This window comes from Mus musculus, chromosome 18 (genome assembly GCF_000001635.26).
Source record: "Mus musculus strain C57BL/6J chromosome 18, GRCm38.p6 C57BL/6J".
Taxonomy (NCBI): domain Eukaryota; kingdom Metazoa; phylum Chordata; class Mammalia; order Rodentia; family Muridae; genus Mus; species Mus musculus.
The window spans coordinates 87,177,232-87,197,886 of NC_000084.6; positions in this window are offsets into that span (position 1 = coordinate 87,177,232).

Below are 20,655 nucleotides of genomic sequence, written 5' to 3' on the forward strand. Positions count from 1 at the left end.
AACACCCACAGGAAACCTGCACAAGTTTAGACCCATTGATATTTATTCATGGAAGGAGTGACTGTCACACGAGGTGTTTCTGAGTGTTATAGAAGCATTAAAGTTTTCTGAGAGAATTACTTTAAGAGGTGCTACCCATCCTTAATGATGTAAGCAGTTAAAGTTGATAGAGGAGATGTTTTCTTCAATAGTGTGTGGTCCTGCTCTTGTACACAACTACTGACCCATTATTCTGAAAGTGACCTCTCACCCATGTTCCTACAAGAGACCCTAGCTAAACTCCCTTGCTTGTTTACCTAGACTTTGGTGGAATCATTGTTCCCAAATAGTCTTCTACACTCTGTGTGAGGTGAATAGACATTTGATTTTCTCCCAGGAGATATTCATACAACAGTCTGGAGATTGAGTTTCAAACATTAGTTGGCTGTACTCCAGTGATGTATTTTAAGGCTTCACACCCATCAACCCATTCAAATGACTTCTTCTTGGTCCTATAATTCTCAACTCATTGAAAAGTATGGGGCAATAAAAAAATACATCTTTGGGGAGAAGAGGAGGTTTGGGATGTGGAGCAGTTGGAGAGTGGATTGGGGGGCAGGGAATGGAATACGGAGTGTAAAAAACTAATTTAAAAAATACATCTCATTTTATGAGTAGGTTGTGTAGCTTCAAAGTCCATGCAACTCAAATTTTTCTTTATTTTTACATTTTTATCTATAAAATGGGTATATGACTTTGGCATAGCTATTAGACTCTACAGGTATTTTCTCAGATATAATTCTGATTGTCCCATGTACACTCAAGAATTAGTATTGGAGAATGACACTAGCTAGATTCTTACTCTTTAATATTCATAGGAAGAAGAGACCTATACCTTACAGGCATTCATTAAGCCTCTAAGGCACCACATTTGCTTCAGAGCACAGAGTTCGAACGCCTCTAGGAGTCTAGCATCTGGCGTGTGTGCATGTCATTTTCCACTGTCAGAAACACTTTGACACTAGGGTCAGTCCTGTCCCTTTGTATATAAGAAGCAGGTGTTTGATCCTGTGTTGTCTTCTTTCTCCTTTCACAGAGGGAGGATGAGGACAGATAATTGAGGTGAAGTGACACCCAGACATTTGCATTTCACAAACATGGTATCGTCCATTACACAGGACAGAACAGAGAGAACTAGAGCTGGGTGACAGGGAGGACAGACTCAGGCAGGGATTTCATACTTCTGGGACACAAACACAGCCAAAATGTACCTTAAGCATAATCCAAAGCCAGAATTACGTCACTTAAAATCACTGAAATAATTTTCAAACAGATGATTAGAGTAACAGGAACCAAAAATATATTTTAAAAAGAAATGGCTGTAATTAATCTGTGCAAAGAAGAGACAAGTTAACTGTAGGCAATTTTTAATACTTGCCTTCTATAAAAATACATTTTGCAACTCATGACTATATAGTTTTAGAATTGTATTGCACTTTCTAAAGTAGGCCAATTTCTTTTACCAAAAGAAATTTGGTTTAATATCTTTATAACTTATTTTCATTTTTTAAGGTGGCTCTGTTTCATATTTATAATTAGTATTTAGTACAGTACATGCTTGTGTTTACTAAAATTTAATGGTATAATTGTCAGCATCATTGTTGTCTTAGAGTTTCTAGTGTTGTGAAGAGACACCATGACCATGGTAACTCTTTTACAACAAAACATTTACTTGTGGCTTGCTTATATTTTCAGAGGCATACTCCATGACCATCATGATCATGGTGGAAAGCATGGTGCTGGAGGAGTTGAAAGTTTTACAACTGAGGACAGCAGAAGGAGACTGTATACCACACTGGTGTACATTGAGTACAAGAGATCTCAAAGCCCACCCCCACAGTGACATACTTCCTCTAACACAACCACACCTATTCCAACAAGGCCAAACCTCATAATAGTGTCAATGCCTATGAGTCAAGTGTTCAAACACACGAGTTTATGGGAGCCATCCCTATTCAAACCACCATAGTTATATACTTTGTCCAATTATGTAATGATGGTTTATAAGCCTTTGGAAGTCACTGTCCTATGTATAAACAGACACTTAGGAAGTTGTTATGAGCCTGGAGAATCTTGGAGGTAGTTATAGAAATTTAGAAGACAGCATTTAAAAGACAAAGAAAAAAATCACTTACACATAAGTAGGCAGTGCAAACACTGTGAAGTACATGGAATGAGGCCCAATACTCCGAATGCCTGAGCATATACATTTGAAGGATACCAAAGGGGGCCAAGTCTTAAATATTTGCTTTTGTTTTGGTTTTATACTTATTCTCTCTCTTTCATATATTACATCCTGACTGCAGTTTTTTCCATCTTCACTCCTCCAACTTCTCTCCACCTCCCATCTCCCCTAGATCCATGCTTTCTCAATTTCCCTCCCAAAAAGAGCAGGTTCCCAAAGATATCAACTGAACTTGGCATAACAGTTTAAGATTTAAGCACAAATCTTCATATCTATAATGGATTAGACAACCCAATAAGAGAAAATGGACTCCCAAGATCAGGAAAATTTGTCATAGATACCACTATTGCCACTGTTAGAATTCCCACAAGAACATCAAGCTAAACAACCACAACATACACGCAGAGGATCTAGCCCAGATTCATACATGACCCATGATTGTCATTTTAGTGTCTGTGAGTCCCTATGATCACTGCTTAGTTGATTCTGTGGACAATGTTCTTGTGGTGTCCTAGACCTAACTGGCCTTACAATCCCTTCTGTTCTCTTCTGCAGGATTCCATGAGCTCCAGTTAGTATTTGGCTGTGGGTCTCTGCACCTACTCCTATCAGTTAGTGGATGGCACCTCTCTGATAATGACTGTGCAAGGCACCAATCTATGAGTATAGAAGAGTATCATTGGAAATCATTCACATTTTCTTTGCCAGTTCAGTTTGGTTTTATCCTGGGTCTCTGTGGTAATCAGCTTTCTGATTCCTGATTATCTAGGCAGATTATTTTTTTCCAGCAGACATGATAGTTAAGTCCTGTGAACAAAAGTACATTTTGGAGAGGGTATCTGGAAGGAAAAAATGTTTTCTGGGGAAAGAACTGAGTCCTCTTTCAATCCGTGGGTCAGTTCAAAGATAATCATCATTTCTGGTTAGAGAAGAGGTTGCTCTTGTGTTTTTCAAGGAGAAACTCTCTGGAATTTGCCAGGTAAGGAATGGGACACTGGGTAGGAGTCAAATATCTTAAAATCATTGTAAAGCAGTGACATTAAAACAGAAACACCGGATTATTACCTGTGCCACATAATGTATGGAAGGGGAAAGAGAAAATGTCTTCACTTCACCAAAAGACTCTCAATGTGTTGGGAGAGAAAATGAACCTCTGGACACAGTGCATTCATTTAACAACAGTGTGGGAGAAAAGAACATTCTGGCTCCTGCAAATGGCCAAATGAATTTCCACAGAGCATAAGGATCAATGGGAAAAAAAACTAAACGTCAGAATTTCATATCTTGTACTTAAATAAGAGGCTAGGAGTGCCCACACATAGCTAAAGTGTTTCAGTTATTATCTACATATTTTGAGACAGTTGAGATGGTAAAATGTCAATGCAGAGGAGACAATAAATGGAAATCTATTGGGTTTATTGTTGTAACACATTATCTTAAAGAAGAGATCTGGTGAGAATTTCCAAGAACAATATTCAAGTGAGATAAAAGTAAAATACATTTTATTGTGTCCTTTGCCATCAGGTTATTTTACCTCCTTATTTTCTTCTATTCTGGTACTATAAATTGTGGGTGAATTTCCTGTCCCTCAGAAGGCAAATTGCTCTAGTGGAAACAATTGTACAATTTTCATATGTGACTTCCATAAGACAATTATGAACATAGTGACCAGACTCGGGAAGTGACTACTTAGAAATACAATATACTGATAGTATTCTAGAGTCTATGTTTAAACATTGAAACACAGAGTTTCCTATGTATAAACATATACATAGAGTTCCATAGAAAATGAAAGCATGTTTCTAAGTATTAAAATTTGATTCCAATTCTATGATACTTTGTTTTTGCTTTTAACACAGCTTATTCTTCCAATAGGTTATATCAATAAAAGCTTCAAAATGACCTGAAATTTAAGAAAAGAAGGGGTTATAGTAGTCAATTCTAGGCAATGGCTGACTTGAGGAGATGACACAGACAATAAAGTTCTAAGTATCCTTTTCTATGTGGTGAAAAATGACTAAATTAGAAATGGTTGATTATTAAAATTATTTCACCATTGTACCTCAGACTACCTTGTTTTTATATGTATTTCCTTTAACTATTTTGTGGAAATTCACATTATTATGTGTACAAAGATAAACCCAAGAATATTGCGTTATTTTTAAATGAAGATAGGCAAGGAGACTATAAAGAAAGCACAAGAGTTAATCACATCCATCCTGCTATGCCCATCAGCATATCACAGATACTATATTTCATTAACTCTTATCATTGAAGATTAACATTTCCTCTTCTATGAAATTTGTTGACCAAATCATTTTCTGTAGTTTGTCTCTATCTTCTTTCTGTGTACTTTAGTTGGGTTCTTCCAGTTTTTCATCTAATAATAATAATAAAAAAAATTGTCCAATGTTGAAAAACAAATTGCCCCCATCTTTATTGGTTTAATAATAATCAAACCTATCAGTTTTTAAATTGCCTTAATAGTGTGCAATTATAATGTAAAATTAGATGTATTGTTGTGATATTTTTATGAGTACTTAATGTGCTTGAATTATTTTAGTCGCCATTAACCTCTCTTGGTCACCATCACCTACTGATGTGTTCTCTTTTCATTCTAAAGAGTCTATCCTGTATTTGCATTTCTAGCTTATCAGGTTCTATCTGCACCAAAGAATATTATGTCATTCTTGGCTCTATGCCTTTCATTTAACAAAATCAATTATCCAATTGTTTTTTTCTTGTAAAACCATTAGCATATTTTCTAAATAAAAAATAAAGTCTGTATCAATGAGAGAAATGGAAATCAAACTAAAATTTTATGTCATCCCAGCAGATTAGTCATTATTGGGATTACAAAGGACAAATATTACATGAGCCATTGTAGAAAATAGTATGAATTATGTCTGTAAGTCACTATGGAGATTCCTCACAATACAGAAAAAATAGATCTATTCTATGTTCCTAAATATATTCACAAAAGAACCTAAGCCAGCATAGAACATGGGATTTTGGATGCCTATTTTATGTTGTACTGTTCACAACAAGAAAATTATGAAATCAGTCTTGGTGAAGATGGGCATACACACCAAGTTTCCTTGCCATGTCTCAGATGCTTGGAGTTCAAAAAATCAAAATATTTAGCCCATCACATCATTCCGTCCGTGTTCCTATAAGTTTATCTTCTATCATAAATAAATATTTTTAAAGATAGGAATGGATATACCCCGTTAACTTAAGCAGGGTTGAAAGTGAAACCATCCCGTTTAGAATATGCTGTGCCAGAGATACTCCAGTTATAAATTCAAGAGTCAGTTAATGGAATTTTTCAGACTCTTTCTGCCTCATGTGTCATTTTATATTATATTCACTGAAAACTTGCCAACAAATTATGCAGAAAGCAAAACATGATGCATGCAGGTGTCTGTTTCAGTGAATACTCACAGTTGCTTTAAGCCCCTATGGGAACTCTGGATGACAGAAACATCATTATTTAGTAGAAGGCTCCAGCCTCAGGACTTTTTGATAATGTATCTAGATTCCCACACGCTGAATGGGGACATGTGTTCTTAGTTACCTGACTCAAAATATTTAAAATAAGGAAAGAGAATAAATTTGTCCTATTGTGCCTTTTAGAGAAAAATGTCTATAATTATTAGTGAGGGACTAGTTCTATTGTGTCAAATCCACAGCCCAAGGTACCACCAGAGACTGTTTACAAATTGTATGATAGACATTGCATGCAGGGTCAGATACTGTAAACTCTGAAGGGACACAAAACCCAAAGAAGGATGCATAGAATAGGCAAAAGAAGACTTGGATCAAGAAGTGCAGCTCACACAATCTGCCGCTGGGACAACTCAGGCCACCCTTATTATATTTCTATTTTCTTACAGTTGGAAAGGTTTTACATTCATTTTCTCATGTTCTCACATACACTATCTTTTAATATATATAGATACTTAACAATAGTACACATTGTACTTTTCCCCGTCCTCATCCTCAATCCCCATGGTTTCTTGCTAGGTCAAGAAAGAGTAAATAGTTTCAAAATGCAGCTAATATCTAACCGAGCACATTGGCACAAAACCAAGTGACTACAGTTGGCAGAAACTGTGCTTCCAGAATAGAAAGTTGATATACTACATACCAAGGGAATTCTAATTAAATTATTAACACCTAGTGTCTCCCTCTGCCCCATCCTAATAAGGAAATCTAATTCTTCTAATTCCCAGGGCTCTGGCAAATCAGTAACCTGAGTTATTTCCTCAACCTTGCTTAGTTCACCTCTGAATGTTCCTATTATATCTTGGATCCAACAATTCAGCAAAACTATTCTAACATTTTGAACATTATCTAGCTATTGTTTGAAACAGGTTGGTGGGCAAATTTTTGTCAGAACAAAGTTCCCAATGAAAGAGAACATCCAGATGTTTGCTGATGTACCCAGACCAGGGTCTTGTGTTGATTCATCCTCATCATCACTATTAACAGAGGAGTAGTGGTCTATTCTACTCCCACAGTCCTCAGAGAAAAGAAGAATGTATCATAGACTGAGCTTTCTTTTTCTGATTCTGGAGAAACATCTGTTACACACAAAGTGAAATTAAAGTCTTTCAAATACAAAACCAAAAATGCAAATGCATGGCAAAAGTCAACCAAGCATTCTCATGGTCCTTGCCATGTCGGGACCCAGATCCTAAGGTCTCGTAAGGAAAGACGTCTGCATAACACTCAGAAGCCATTCACGGAAGAGGCTTTGTCAACACCTACTATCAATGAGGATGATGATAGGAATCACAAATACCTGGAAGGAAAACATTACTTTCAATATGTGATCCTAGGCACATTAAATCACCAGTAAGCTAATCTCTTGTTTGTTTTATACTCCTGTTGCCCAGGGTATTCTGTGCATATCAAAGTGAAATTATAGTCAGCAATCACATCTCAACTCTAGACTAGGCTCATGGAATTCACAGAGCACCTTTGCATCTACCCTGTCATACTATAAACCACAATCTGGATCCTCTACAAAAACTTACTTGTATGTTTTCCATGTGTGGCTATGTATTTGTATGGATATAGGGACATATATAATTGGTTGACTATCTTATTTTAAATAAAGAATTTCAAGTTAATATTAAAATTATTTTTGATATACACAAAAAATCTTTAAATACACCACCTGCTTCTAATCGGATTTGTGCAAGCTCTGTGAATAAAGATGTTTCTGATTATGTTTCTTAATAATACCACAGAACAAAAGTTGCAAAAAAGACACATTGACTGCATCTTTCATAGTACACCCTTAAACATGTTGATATTGTTCCTTGGAAATTAATCTCTTTCTTTGCTGTCCTTTAATTTCAGGCTGAAAGTATGTAGTATTTATGTGAGGCATATGAGTTATACTACTTAATAAAATACTTATGATGGGTTATAATGATATTTCTCTGAAGGATGTTCAGTGACTACAGAGAGGCACAAACACACAAACTCACACACACACATACAGGCACACACACACACGCACAAACACACACATGCACACACATACACAGAGGCACACAGATACACTTATATGCATACAGACATATATACATTCATACATATACACATACATAAGCATGTCCACACACAGAGAGGCTGTCTTAGTCAGAGTTTCTATTGCTGAACAAAACATCATGACAAAAAAGCAAGTGGGAGGAAAATGTTTATTCAGCTTACACTTCCACATTGCTGTTCATCACCAAAGGAAGTCAGAACTGGAACTCAAGCAGGTCAGGAAGAAGGAGCTGATGCTGAGGTCAAGGAGAGATGTTTCTTATTAGCTTGCTTCCCCTGGCTTGCTTAACTTGCTGTCTTATAGAACCCAAGACTACCAGCCCAGGTGTGGCACCACCCACAATGGGCCCTCTCCATTTGATCACTAATTGAGAAAATGTCTTACACCTTGATCTCATTGATGCATTTCCTCGCCTGAAGCTCCTTTCTGTGTGAAAACTCCAGCTTTTGTCAAGTTAACACACAGAACGAGCCAGTACATTGGCATCCTGTAAGAACACGTTTGATATACTATTTGTATTAAAATAGTACTGTTAGTTTTTAACATCAAATGGAAGCAATTGAAAGGAAAGGTTTGTCAACCATGGATCTTGATATCAACAAGTTCAAAATGAGTAGTCAGGAAATAGAATGTTGTACTGAATCTTAAGATGATTTATATGTTCACACATTCTCCCATGATTATTCATCCTCTAAGTCATTCACTGAGCTAAGAGTGCCTAGGTTATTCTCTTGGAACATCATTTTATACATGACAGATACTATAGGAAATAGAAGAGGACACTACAGAAATTCTGGAGCTAAAGAGTACAAAAACATGAAATAGAGATCAATTAAAATGTCTTTATGAAGAGGCAGAGACAAAATGAACAGTGAAATTGATAGCAGTATAAAAACTTATACAGTTAGTAGTGAAGAGTAGAAGGCTTTTTTTTTCTACCTGCTTAAAGAAGTAGGCTTTGACTAGGGGTTACAGTGAAGTGCTACAATGCACATTGGTGTTGGAGCCAATGTCTCAGGAGTTGGAGGCAGCCAGAAAGCATTGTGCAATCAATCAGAAAGCAGAAACATAACAACTAGATCCATTTTTAAAATGTCAAGCTCTTTGTCTCCATCCCCTGATCTGCTTCCTCCTTTTAGACTCAACTTTCAGAATATTTTACTATCTTGATAAATAGCTGGGAACCAAATGTTCAAATGGGGTGTTTCTCGTTCAAGTCTCATACAAAGACAAATTTAAAAAGTCAAATTTCAAACACTAAATTGTTACAAAACAACAAGTTACATTTTTTATTATTCTATAAAATATTTGTAACTTCTTTTTTATATTAAGAAAAAAAGGAAATGTGTGGTGAACCTCAAAAATAGCTCTCATCTTCAACAATTGTCAATTTATAATAAAACCCAATATAAACACATGCTTTGAAAATTTCCCCTTCATCACAATTATTTAATGTAAATCCTAGACATGATACTGAAGTATGAGATAGTCACTGAATTAACATCTCTTATTTGCTTCGGTAAGGACTTTTAATTTTAGAACATTCTTTTTAACAAGTTCAGTACATAGTATATTATTATTAATACTCTATTATGCATTGGATTGCTGTGAAATTCATATACATTGATGATCTCATACAAGACCCTGGCTACTAGCATGACTTTCTGATCAATGTGTCAGTTTAGCGCAACAAAGAAGAAGAATCAAAGACTACCTCCTGCCTCTGGCTAGGTGGTTCATTGAAGAAAATGTTCTCTTGCATATTTCAGGATAGCTTTCTTTGTGTAAGGGTGAACATGATTATATATATACATATGTATATATATATATATATATATATATATATATATATATCTCACAGTATAAATGATATACATATTTAGCTACATTTTTATACATTCATCCATCAATAGACTATTACTGTACAATCTCTGACTGAGAAGATTCACCATGATGTTTGTAGAGTGGTTTCAGCCATGTGTATGCAAGATTATCTCCAACACTGCTGCTGTGAATGATAATTTTGTCAGAGACATGAGGTAGCAGAAAGGATTAATTTCCAGTGTTGTGGATGTAGAGGGAAGATTGTAGAGGGTGTTGCAAACAGGTTAGTACATGGATATCACCTTCAAATCTTTGAAGCATTAGATATTTACCCAAACACTTCTGGAGAATCATTTCCATAGATCATTAATAGAATCTTTGAGTACTTTTCATTCTGGACAATGAAAATTCAGGAGTTTTCAATGAATTAAGAGTTGTTTTTAGAAACAAGAAAATACTAACCTACATGGTTGTCATCAGAATTAAATAATACACAAATTATCTCTTTAGTAAAAAATAAAATTACAATGGCCAGGTCTTGCTACTTCTGACACTCAGTGATATGAATTATGGAAAAATTAAGAGAATTTGACTTGATTTAAAAATGATTTAGATTTTACAATCGTGGATTTATCATTTTTTTAAAAAAATTTTTTTAAACTCCAGTGAGTTGTAGGAATGGAATTATTTTAATCAAATGCACTTTTAATTTTTTTTGCCTTTCTCTAATTTTATTGAAATTAGAGTCAGAAAAAATGAAGGACATCAGGAGAGCAAGGCCCTTTGCATCAGCTAAGCAAGGCACAGATGAGCTCACAAGCAGAGAGCCTATGTGGGTCCGTATCAGGTACTTTCTTATATAATATAGCTATTGGTGTAGTGTTTTTGTGGAACTCCTGAATGTAAAAACTAACGGGTCTCTGACTCTGTGGCTACTCTTGGGACTCTTATGACAGTTTTTTCTTCATCTTATTATATTTATATTATATTTTCTTTTGTCATGATTTGATGTTGTATCTTAGAAGCCTGTTTTTTTTTTCCTAATGAAATATAAAAAAGTAGTGGTTTCAGAGTGGAGTGGAAGGATGGAGAAGGAAGGGAAGGGCAAAGGAAGGAAGCTTGGGAGGAACTGGGAAGATTGGAGGGAGAGAAAATTATAATTAGGATATATTGTATGTACTTTTAATTTCTAAGTAAAATAAACTGACAGAGAAATAGCTGTATATCTGTATAGCTAAGTGTCAGTATCTCTGTTAAGTATTACTAGTAGTTTTATAGCTACACATGTTTTATTAGGCAAGTATCATTCTAAATTACATTTGGAATGACTTTTATATTTTTTGTCACCATTCAATGATCTACACATATTGAAAGAAAAATATTAAGAGACTGGAACTACAACAATTGAAAACAGTTTTCTATGTAGATTCTGGGTCTGCATATGTGTAGACAGAACTCTAAGGTGAGGACTCATTCTCTATTTTTTTTTAATTATTGTGGGTGATTTTCAGTGATTCTTTATTTTCAGAAGTAGTTCCCAATTTATGCCTTACTGGGATGTGAGGTGTCCTAAGGATTTGTTCAATTTCCCTAACATGCCATTCAATGGATTGGAAATGAGCTTGGGGCCCTCAATAAATTTTAATCATTCCCTATTTTTATTGCCTAATAGGAGGTATGTTGCAGCTGTTGTTCCTGCTTGTTATTTTACACAACAGTTAATTATAAATGTCGTTGAAGCATTCAAGCATTCTGATTACTAATTCAGCTAAATATTACCTGTCTCATAATTCTAACTAATAGGTGTCATGTGGACACAAATGGGTTCTAAAACAGATGGTTATCTAGAAACTCATGTAGGTATGCTATAGAAAAATTATGGGAGGAAAATGAGCATTGTATTAAAATGCTTTCCTTTCTCATTAACAGTGGAAAGGGAATTTCAACCAGTTTTGTAGACCTTCTTAACTAGACCACCAGTGTTGCTGACCTACATTAGTGCCAATTACCTCCTGTAAAATCTCTAAAATTTAAAAAAGAAACCACACACTCTAAGAAGACAGCAATTAAACCATAAAGAGGTTCAGATTTATTGAACTTATACATAGATCCCAATTCACATTAGGATAAGAAGACCTGCCTTTTGTATTTCAGTGAAACTTAAGCCAGTTTCTGAATACAGATATTTTTTCATGAATTCCATACATTGTCCAAAGAGGATGTCTGACAACCTAAGAAGAATTCAGCAGATTCTGGTCATGTAAAATAATCTTTTGGTATTGATTCTCATAAGAAGATAAATGGACATCATTTTGGAAAGCATATTGATTGATTTGTCTCGAGATTTTTTACTTTTGCATCTGCAGGAGGAACATTTTCTTCTTCAAAAATTATCAAGGGCACAATGTCCAATACATTTTCTGTGGAGATTATAGCTGAAATTGAGACCCATAGACAACTGGATACTACTTATCAGATTGATGACCACCCCATACACTATGCCATGTAGAATTGAGGGAAAGAGGAAAGGACACATTGTAAAGGCATACACTAAGACCCTTAATGGAGGGTTCATTTTCTTTTATATTTGTTCACTTGTAGAATGATATTCATTCAACTGCTCTGAGGCTTCCAATACAATTAGATTATATTTGTTACTAAGCAAATATGCATTCCTTCTGTGTGCCTTTGCTGTTATAGGAAAATGTAATAGAGTAACATTTCACATCCTTTTTTTTTAAGTCTTAAAAATCTAATTTAAGGGAATAGAAAGATGGCTCAGTGGTTAAGAGCACTGACTACTCTTCCAGAGGACCTGAGTTCAATTTCCAACAACCAAATGGTGGCTCAAAACCATCATTAATGGGATCCAATGCCCTCTTCTGGTGTGTCTGAAGATAGCTACAATGTAGTAAGTATATACATAAAATAAATAAAAACTTTAACGTTAAACAACAACAAAATCTAATTTGATATTTCGTATCAAAAATGTATTTGACACAATACAATGCTAATTAGTCTGAGATATAATGCCCATAGTAAAACTGTATAATACAATCACACTATAATCAAGTGAAGATATACTTTTGTAATTTATCAGCCAAAATGAAACAAACTCTAAAATTATTCTTGATTTTTTTCAGAAATATATCCATCTTTGTATCAAGTTTAATTTACAGCTACTAAGAAGAAAATCAAAAAATGTAAGATATATTCCCTTACTTGCCAAAACTTACTTGGGAAATTTCTGTTCAGTGTCAAAGTATTTCAGAATGTTTTCTTTCATTGTTGTTGTTTTCTTCCACTTATAATATGGTCTACTGAACCACAATCAAAAGAATTTTCTTGTTTTATCTCATCTTTGAAACCGTGTTTAGGTGCTAAGGGTCATTTGCTGGTCAAAGGAAACGTTCCTTTAGTTACAGTGTTCAAAAGCTGCTTGCTGTCATTGAAAGCTTTTCTGGTAGAGTGCAAATGGCCCCAGAGTCGGCAATTTGCCGGCAATTCTTCTGTACAAAAGAGGAAAAGGTACTTCAAATAGGATGTGTGCAGAGTTGCATTTGATGGAAAATATGTCAGGCACCAGACTCCTCTCTTTTGTTATTATGTAAGGTTCCCACTTTTAAGGCAATAGGGTTTTTTAAGGCTTTCAACAAGCATTCCATTCCTCTTGCTCAATGAGACACTAATTCTTTTTCTAAAAACTATAATTATCATTTAGGAATCCAATGCTTCAGTGTCTTATTGTAGAATAAAAACAAGACAGTCAGTAATGTAGGAGCTCAAAGCATAGCAAGAAGAAATTTTTACACTACATTTTCTCTACCCAGGAATCAAATGTGCCCTGATCCAAACTATGAGTCTTATATGCTGAATTGAGAAAAAATGTGAATTTCCTTCATTTTCTTGAATATATTTTTAAAGATTTGTTTTTTGGTTTTTGTTTTTGTTTTGTTTTTGGTGTATGTGTAGTGGTGAGCGTGCGTGTGTGTGTGTTACCAATAGGAGCCAGTGTGTCTGTGTGTGTGTGTGTTACCAATAGGAGCCAACTGGAGTAGTTTTAGTTGTCAGACATGGTGCTGAAAATCAAGTCTGAGTCATCTGGAAGAGCAGCAAACATCTTTAGCCCCATTTCTGAGTGTCATTAAATCAACTAATAACATTTGCAAATATTTACCTTGTTTGTATTTAGTAAACCTTACTGGGGTTTTTCCTCAATGTTTCACTTGTGGAATTCATTGTTTATCTTTATAACCAAGGATATAGAATCTTATGTGGAGACCCAGAATCTTCAGTAAGAGAGAGATAAAGAGCATACTCCTGCAAACTGTGAAAACCTTGTATCCTGCCGTTCCTTCATTACTCAATTTATGCTCTCTTCTTAATTATTGCCACACCCATACATGCAAACACATACATACACACACCCTGCTGACTCCATTTAGTATTGTGCGTATCTGTGTAAAGTTAACCACTTGGAACTGCATGAACTATCAGGAAATGTCCGTGGAGAAGATTGACTACCTTTCATAAAGGGCATTTATTAACTTCAGATATTCGTCTAAGGGTGGGGCCTTGTGATATGTCTCCCATATAATTTCGGCTTCCAACCGATGTCATCATTGCCCAGGTCTTGTTTCAGCAACCATAGTGTCATTTCATGGGTACAAGTTCTTGTCACATATATAAGACCCTTTGTAGACGTGCTTAGCCTCTGGCTTTTTGAATGTTTCTCTGCATCCAGAGATGAACCCTAGGTGTAGAAGTTGTGTTGTAGATGTATCAGCTAGGCTTGGGCAACCCCATAGTCAGTTCTCTACATGTAGACCAGTTGTAGACTTCTGCAATTACCTCTGTGTGCTGTCCAAAGAAGATTTTTTGATGAGAGGTGAGAGCTACATTTGTTTGTGGGTGTAAGGATAAGTCTTTAGAGTGCTGATGAGAGTTATACTAACTCAGGAAAGTGACCATAATTGGTTCTCCTTGAGAGTCCATAACCTCACGAGTTAGAGATAATTATTTAGGTTTACAGTATGAGGTATGATTTTCCTCTTACTGAGTGAAACTTAAATCAAAATAGACAGTTTTTGTCATCCCTGTGACATTAAGTGTAACTACTAAACTCTTTGACATACCAGGCTTTGTTGTTGTAGTTCCTACAGATTAAGGCTTGTCATTGTTGTTTGTTTTTTTTCCCCCGTGGCAACTTGCATATTACCTTCAGAAACAATATCCTTAAGGAGGAGGCTTGCAAGTCACTTCCAGCCCATTTCCTCTATGCCCCATGTCTGTAACTCCTTCCATGGGTATTTTGTTCCCCATTCTAAGAAGGAACGAAGTATCCACACTTTGGTCTTCCTTCTTCTTCAGTTTCATGTGTTTTGCAAATTGTATCTTGGGTATTCTAAGTTTCTGAGCTAATATCCACTTATCAGTGATTGCATATCATGTGTGTTCTTTTGTGATTAGGTTACCTCACTCAGGATGATATCCTCCAGATCCATCCATTTGCCTAAGAATTTCATAAATTCATTGTTTTTAATAGCTGAGTAGTAGTTCATTGTGTAAATGTACCACATTTTCTGTATCCATTCTTCTGTTGAGGGACATCTGGGTTCTTTCCAGCTTCTGACTATTATAGATAAGGCTGATCTGAACATAGTGGAGTATATGTTCTTATTACAAGTTGGAACATTTTCTGGGTATATGGCCAGGAGGGGTATTGCTGGCTATTCTGGTAGTACTATGTCCAATTTTCTGAGGAACCACTAAACTGATTTCCAGAGTCGTTGTACCAACTTGCAATCCCACCAGGCTGAGAAAGAAATTAGGGAAACAACACCCTTCACAATAGTTACAAATAATATAAAATACCCTGGTGTAACTCTAAGGAAGTAAAAGTTCTGTATGATATGCCCTATGTCTGAAGTGTGGTAATCTCAGCAAGTACTATTGCTCCTGCTTATTCCTAGAAGACCATATTTAATATGAAAAACATTTAATAAGAAACATAATATATAGCTAGTTCCCTTTATTAAATTATTATTCTGTTGATCTTTTTTTAATGAGTCAATTTTTCAAAATTTTTGATCAACAACATAGTAGCAGTTGAGACGTATGTGATAGAGAAATTCTCAAGCAGTCAAGCAAACAGCTAAACAAATGAAAGGACAAAACCCAATAATATTTTCTTTCAGTACTTTCCATGTCCTGTTTACACTTAGTGTCAGGACCATATGTAAGAAGACCTGGAGGTAGAAACTTATGAAGCAGGCTCCTCCATATAATGACTTGCCTTCGTGCCTTGTTGCACATTGTTAAACATATATAAAGATTATTTCCATTTATGAGTTCTGCATTCAAATTTATTAAGTGTACGGGACTGATCACAGGCTATTACTAAGCTTTTGTGATACCCACTTCTCTTGTCTCTCAAAGCCCCCTACATTAAATTAGGAGATGTTACTTCCTAAGTAGGTATATTTGCTAAAAATATTTCATAGTACAAAGCATATGTTCTCATTAGTTCCTTGAGTTTGTGTTCATAGCTTTACCCACCCATTTAACACCATGTGTTTCTGTTATGTGTCTAAAAATATCATGGGAAAATCATTGAGAGACTGAATGCAGGATGTCTCAATGACTTTGCTCATTTACAGACATTCACAATGATGCTTTGAAATTAATCAGTTTCTGTAACATTTTCAATTATATTCGTCATCAAATGTGTGGATTAAAGTTTTTGTTCTGTATTGGGAGTTCTGTCTTCATTTGTTGGACTTCCAGATGCCTTTATCTGTAGCTTTGTTACATTTGTTTTTGTTTGTTACTTTGTTTGTCTATCTCAGGGGTGTGGAGAGAGTGGTCAGAGGACAGCTTTTAGAATTGGTAGGATCCTTTCACCAGGCACTGTACTAAAGTATTCATGCTTGTAATTACATTTACCCTCTGAGTCATCTTATAGCCAACATTTCTGTATTGTGAAAACCCATGCACATCCATGTTTTTATAAGGTAATCTATTTCTAGATAATTATTGGACACCTCCAAATATATGTAATTCAGGAAATTCCAATTTAGAGTATTTAAAATGATTTTTTCATATGTCCCCACATCAAGCCTTCTCTACTTTGTTTCCTATTCCTCGACTGTTGATATCTAGTGTAAGATTAGAGAACATGAAATGACATTATGTACTCTTATTATTTCAATTAATAATTTCTATTGCTTCATCAAGTCTGTGTCCCTCTAACTTATATCTAACATTAGGTTATATCTCATGGTGGCTCTCTCTACCCTTCTCCTATTACTGAATATAATCACCTTTTGCTGAATTTTAGTGCTTTCATAATATGCACCCTATGGCTATAGAATAAAATATAACAATGACTTGGACATATATTGGCTGTTTGCTGCTATTTCAGTCTTAATTTATTGCTTCTATGCATTTACTTTTATGTCAGATGGAGTTCTGACTGGGACTCAATGTATGGTCAAATGAAAGGAAAATGTAAATTATCATTAAATTATATTTGCAAATGTGGTATTCTCTTCATTGAATATCTAGAACATATGTACTATGCATTTGAATTTTTATATTCACATGAAATGTTTTATTCATTCTCAGTTATTACTGTTTTATGACTTTCTGTTACTAATTGCAATTTTGAATTTAGTTTGGATAATTTTCTGTGTTTGATCTTTATTTCCTGTTTGGTGAGACATACCGCAGATCAAACATATTCTAAAGTCTCATTCGTGTAACTTTGGTATTAGTAATGGCTATAATCAGAAGTCTTAGGTATGAAACATACGTAAATAATTTATCATAATTTTAATGATGCATAATTTAAGATTCATTTAAATTTCTTGTCATTAAGAGTATTTTAAAAATTATAATAAAAATACTGATAGAGATTATATAATCTCAATCCAAAGTGTTTTCCAATTTTGCCTTTTATTGTGAGTATTTGGGAAGAAAATGTGGAGGTAACTCAATAACAAAGTTACTTTTTGTTAATGTTGCGTTTTTTGAGGCTGTAATATAATTGCAACATTTATGCCTTTTCTTTCCTCCAAATACTTCCATGTTTCATTTCTCATCCTCTTTTAAATTCACTGACCCCTTTTCATTAGTTGTCATTGTATGAATATATATTTCCAAATATAATTGGCTTAGTCTGTATAATGTTACTTGCATGAATGTTTTCAGGAATGACTACTTGGCACTGGACGAAAATTGGTGTGCTTTTCTCTGGGGCTGACCATCACACTTTCAGCATCCCTCTGTTGTCTGTACTTCTGTGTGTAGGTTTGAGGTCTCTTGGGCTTTTCCATGTCACATTGGTATGTTCAATGATCTTGTCCTTGATCAGCTTATGTTCAGACAGTCATCTTGTTGAGATTTTTGGGTAGTTTCCTATATTACAAAGACACATAATCTTGTAGCAAAATCCTTGATCCTGTTTTTTCTTTTCTCTTTTCTTTTCTTTTCTTTTCTTTTCTTTTCTTTTCTTTTCCCTTTCCCTTTCCCTTTCCCTTTCCCTTTCCCTTTCCCTTTCCCTTTCCCTTTCCCTTTCCCTTTCCCTTTCCCTTTCCCTTTCCCTTTCCCTTTCCCTTTTTCCCTTTCCCCCTTCCCCTTTCCCCCTTTCCCTTTCCCCCTTTCCCTTTCCCCTTCCCCTTTCCCCCTTCCCCTTTCCCCCTTCCCCTTTCCCCCTTCCCCCTTCCCCTTTTCCCCTTCCCATTTTCCCCTTCCCCCTTTCCCCTTTTCCCCTTCCCCTTTCCCCTTTCTCCCTTCCCCTTCCCCCTTCCCCCTTCCCCCTTTTCCCCCTTCCCCCTTCCCCCTTCCCCTTTCCCCCTTTTCCCCCTTTCCCCTTTCCCCTTTCCCCTTCCCTTCCCTCCCCTCCCCTCCCCTCCCCTCCCCTCCCCTTCCCTTCCCTTCCTTTCCTTTCCCTTCCCTTCCCTTTTCTCTTTTATTTATTTTTTTTTGTTTTTGTTTGTTTGTTTTGTTTGTTTGTTTCTAGACAGGGTTTCTCTGTGTAGCCCTGGCTGTCCTGGAACTCACTTTGTAGGCCAGACTGTCCTTGAGCTCAGAGATGATCCACCTGCCTCTACCTCCCAAGTTCTGGGATTAATGGCATGTGTCACCACTGCCCAGGTGATCCTGTCTTTTATACTCTTTCTACCCACCTCTCATACAAGGTTTCCTGAGCTTTCAGTATGGGAGGGTTTTGTGGATGCGATTGAGACTGAAATCTACAATTTATGTTTTTATTTGTTGTGATTTTCTGTAATGATTTCTGTCCATGGCAAAATAAAAGTTTCCTTGATGAGGAGTAAGTACTACAATTATCTGGGATGAATTCTACCATTATCTCTGTGTGTAAACACAATTGTTTATAGATTGTTATTAGGGATAATTCCTGTTTAGTAAATTATTGGTTGTAGATTCCCTCCAGTAACCTTGATTTCATTAGTATTGCTAGTATTGCTAGGATTTCACTAGATTTTCAGTAGCACGTATGGTTTCCTTCTTGTTGATTGGTCTTAAGTCCAATTATAGAATGGTTATTAACAAGGTCTGTATGCCACTACTGTACCCTTAGAGATATCATGTAATGCTGGTCATTGATGTGGTTCACAGGCATCAGACCATTGGTTGCTTCGTTCTGGAGAAAGCATTCAAGTTAGTTCTACTTCAGGATCCTTTGGGTCATGCATCTCCTATCAGATTACTTGTATTCTGCTTTTCCTTTTTACCTGCTTCTCACCGTCTTCTGTATTTATCTCCCTCCTCCTCTTTCTCCTCTTCTTCCTCTTCCTCCTCCTCCTTCTCTTTTACCTCCTCCTCAAGATCACCCATTTCTCATTTGCCTACTTGTATTCTGTTTCCCCCCTCTCTAATGCTCCCTGATTTCCCTATCTTGGCATTAGTCCCAATTTATTTTTGGTTTTCTGTAGGCTATGTATTCACATATGAAAATTGGGAGCCAGGAGTATCAAATAAGACAGAACATAATTTTTGTCTTTCTGGGTTTCCATTACCTCATACAATATGATCTTTTATAGCTCCATACATTTAACTGAAAAGTTCATGATTTCATTTATTACAGGTGTATATTATTCCAAAGCGTAGAACATTTTCATTATTAATATGTCTTCTGATGAACTTTAAGTTGTTGAAAATGGAATAGTAATGAACACATTTCAGCAAGTATCTGTGGAGTAGAATGTCAAGTTCTTTGGGCATATGCTGAGGAATGGAATAGCTGGGTTGTATGGTAGATTTATTTTCTAGCCTTTTGAGAGCTATACACACTGATTTTCATAATGGATGCACCAGTTTGTAATCCAACCAACAGTGAGAGGGATTATCTTTTACCATCATCTTATTCAGCATGTGTGATAGGCTGTTGAATTAATAGCTGCTCTACTGACTGGGATAAGATGAATCCCTGAGAGATTCCGCCAGAGCCTGACCCATACAGATGCAGATGCTCGCAGTGAACCTTCAGACTGGGTACAGGGACCCCAATGGAGGAGTTAGGGGAAGGACTAAAGAAGCTGAAGGAGGTTGCAACCCCATAGGAAGAACAACAATATCAACCAACCAGACCCCAGAGATCCCAGGGACTAAACCACCAACAGAAGAGTACAGATGGAGGGACCCATGGCTCCAGCTGCATAAGAAGCGCAAGATTGCCTCATCAGGCATCAATGGGAGGGGAGGCCCTTGGTCCTGTGAAGGCTCAAGGCCCCAGAGTAGGTGAATGCTAGGGTAGTGAGGCAGGAGTGGGTGGATGGGTGGGGCAGCACCCTCATTGAAGCTCAGGGGAGGGGTGATAGGATAGGTGGCTTGCAAAGGGGAAATTGGGAAGGCAGATAACTTTTAAAATGTAAATAAATAAAATAACCAATTTTAATTAAAAAAAAAAGAAACCTCAGTGTCATTTTGATTTGAAATTTTCTAACTTCTAGGAATAATGAATATTTTAAATTTAACTTTTCAGCCACTTTTTATTCTGCTTCCAAGAACTCTCTGA